Source organism: Gossypium hirsutum, chromosome D13, assembly GCF_007990345.1.
Source record: "Gossypium hirsutum isolate 1008001.06 chromosome D13, Gossypium_hirsutum_v2.1, whole genome shotgun sequence".
Taxonomy (NCBI): domain Eukaryota; kingdom Viridiplantae; phylum Streptophyta; class Magnoliopsida; order Malvales; family Malvaceae; genus Gossypium; species Gossypium hirsutum.
Genome location: NC_053449.1, coordinates 17234462 through 17237356, shown reverse-complemented (window position 1 = coordinate 17237356; position 2895 = coordinate 17234462). Strand labels below are relative to the sequence as shown.

At 33.7% G+C, this 2895-nt stretch overlaps 1 non-coding gene across 1 annotated transcript; it reads right to left on the bottom strand.

Annotated features, from left to right (window-relative positions):
* Positions 1–2523: 2523 nt before the first annotated feature.
* LOC121225996 (small nucleolar RNA R71) lies at positions 2524–2630 on the bottom strand. The gene has a single exon (XR_005923897.1). It is a non-coding gene; the product is annotated as a small nucleolar RNA R71 (small nucleolar RNA).
* Between the last annotated feature and the right edge of the window lie 265 nt (positions 2631–2895).

Here is a 2895-nt window from a genome sequence, read left to right as displayed (position 1 = left end):
AAGGGACTTGAATAGGTTCAGAAAGCTTACAAAATTCACTTTGTCCCTCATTCGTTTGTGCTCGATCATTAGTGGGAATGGTAATTTTGTGGCCACAGGGTTTGAGATCACTATCTTAGTGATACATTTAAATTATATAGGTTTTATTAGCACCTTTTTACTCCTAATTTATGCAAATTCTGAGCATGTGGGTAGCCAATTGAGTCATTTTGATTCCTATTAAGACATTAGAAATAATTTGAGTGAAGTTTGTAATTCTATACAATTTAGTATTAATTTTACATAATTTTGCTATTTTATGCTACATGTTAATTTTTACTCAAGTTGCTGCATTTGGACCACTAAATTAATTCATGTGGGAGTCAATAATATCACACATGAACATAAGTTAATTTCTACTTCATGTGGATGGCAAGCTCACCAATTAGACTCATAAATTCAATTCAACCCAACTTGGATGGTTACTGAAAAGAATGAAGTCTGCTCCAAATTGGGTTGTCAAAACCATTCAATAAGGGGGAGAATGGCCGAAATTTGGGAAAAGCATGAGAGCAACCCACATCAGCTTTGGGAGAATTAATTTGAAGGTTCCTATATGTAAAAATAAATTACAAATCAGCCCCTAAATTCTACCTTGATTGCCGTCCAACCCATGACACAAATCAAGCAAGAATCAAACAAAAAAAATCATGAAAAAAATCAGCCCACTCTCCACAATTCATGGTCGACCAAGAAAGGGAGAATTCAAGTGATTTCTAAGCTGTTTTTAGCTAACTCCCATGCTATCCCTCTATTATAAATACCACATTCCTTTCACTTCTTAATCATCCTTCATCATTTACCATTCATTCATACTTCATAACATTTCTTTTCTCCCTTCCACACATAAGCCTTCTCATTTCCTTAAACTAGCATTTTTCCTTGAGGAAAACTAATCTTGGCTAGCAACCTTGAGGAGAAGTTTGTGAAGGAGTAATCACGAGAACTGGAGGAAGCCACCACGATCGGTCTTCAGAGAATCGCTAAAATCATTAAGAGTTTCTATTTCCTATTCTTTAATTTTGTTCTTAGTTATTCAACATGTTTGCAAATTGTTTTAATGTTTTTCCATTTACGATGATGACTTAATTTTGTTTTTGCTAGAATGATTGTATTAATTTGATGAAGTTCATTTGATTCATATTTATGGTGTTCTGTGCCTCGGTTGTTCATTTTTCCAACTAAAATCATTTATGTATTTCATGTATTAAAATATATTTGAATGCATTAGAATTAGTTGATCAATCTTGATTAGATGATAATTAATGGACATGATAATTGGAAGGTGCTTGCTTAATTTAGATCCTGATTTGATTAAATTAATGGTTCGTAATAACTCGGGAGAGCTCTATTACCTTGCATAACTTTAAGTTTGTGTGATTAAATTGTTTCAAACTTGATTCATCTTTGTTACTTCACATAAATTCTAAGGAATCCTTAGTTAAATATGGACATAGAAATATGCATGTTTTTCTATGTATAAGATTTTGAAATAAGTATAAGATTTTGAAAGAACTTATATTAGATTCCAAATTAATGAAAGATTGAGTTGCCGTGAATTTTTCTAGAAAATTGTTAAGCATGATGAAAAATTGTGTTGCCATGAACTTATATTTATGTTATTGTTGTTAACTCTTGAAAATTGCTGCTAAACCATCAACTTGCATTTCATTGCATTTGCATTTAGGTTAACTTGCATTAAGTTAATTAACTTAATTTCACACCTATCAATCAAAATTATTGTGTTTTTCTTAACCAACCTGTGGAGACGATAACTCTTTTTACTCACTTATTTCTTGATAATGACTATGTACACTTGCACATTTCGTCACGAACCAAGTTTTTGGTGCCGTTGTCGGGGACAGTTAATTAAATCATTATTTTTGAAATTATTTCTTGCAATTTGTTTTTTATTATCTTTTTAGGTGTTTATGAACATAGATCGAATCATCAATTCAGTCACTGTAGACCCTGAAATCGAGCGAACATTTAGACAAAGAATATGAGAAAGACTAGCTCAAAGACAAGCCACATAAATGGACATTGGAAGTCAAAATGATGTTCAAGGGAATGGAACCATTAATGCTCATAATCTAATCCTTATTACGGATGATAGGGATTGAGCTATAAGGTAGTACGTTGTGCCACTTTTTAATGAGCTTCATCTGGGAATTAGGAGACCGGAGATCGAGGCACTATAGTTTGAACTAAAGCTTGTTATGTTTCAGATTCTTCAAACAATAGACCGATTTAGAGGTATGCCTATAGAAGATCCAAATCTTCACCTTCGGTTGTTCATGGAGGTGAGCGATTCCTTCAAGATAGCCGATGCAACTGAAGACACATTGAGGTTGAAGTTGTTTCAGCACTCATTGCAAGATTGAGCATGAGCATGATTTAATTCATTTCCACCCAATTTAATTTCTACTTGGCAAGAATTAGCATAATGCTTTCTGGTAAAGTATTTCCCCAGAAAAAATGCTAAGTTACGGAATGAGATTACAAATTTTCAACAAATGGATGAGGAATCCTTATACGAGGCATGGGAAAGATTCAAAGAGTTATTACGCTAATACCCTCACCACAGGATTCCACATTGCATCCAACTAGAGACATTTTATAATGATCTTAATGCACACATAAGGTTGGTGGTGGATGTTTTTGTGAATGAGGCTTAGGAAATCATCGAGAGAATAACAAATGGCTGACAAATCGAGTAGCTTTAGGAAGACGAGTAGCCAAAGTGCATGAAGTAGATGCCCTCATTTCATTCTCAGCTCAGGTATCTTCCATCTCTTCAATGTTGAAACAGTTTACTACTAACGGTTTAAATCTTGTTGCAGATCAGCCACTTAG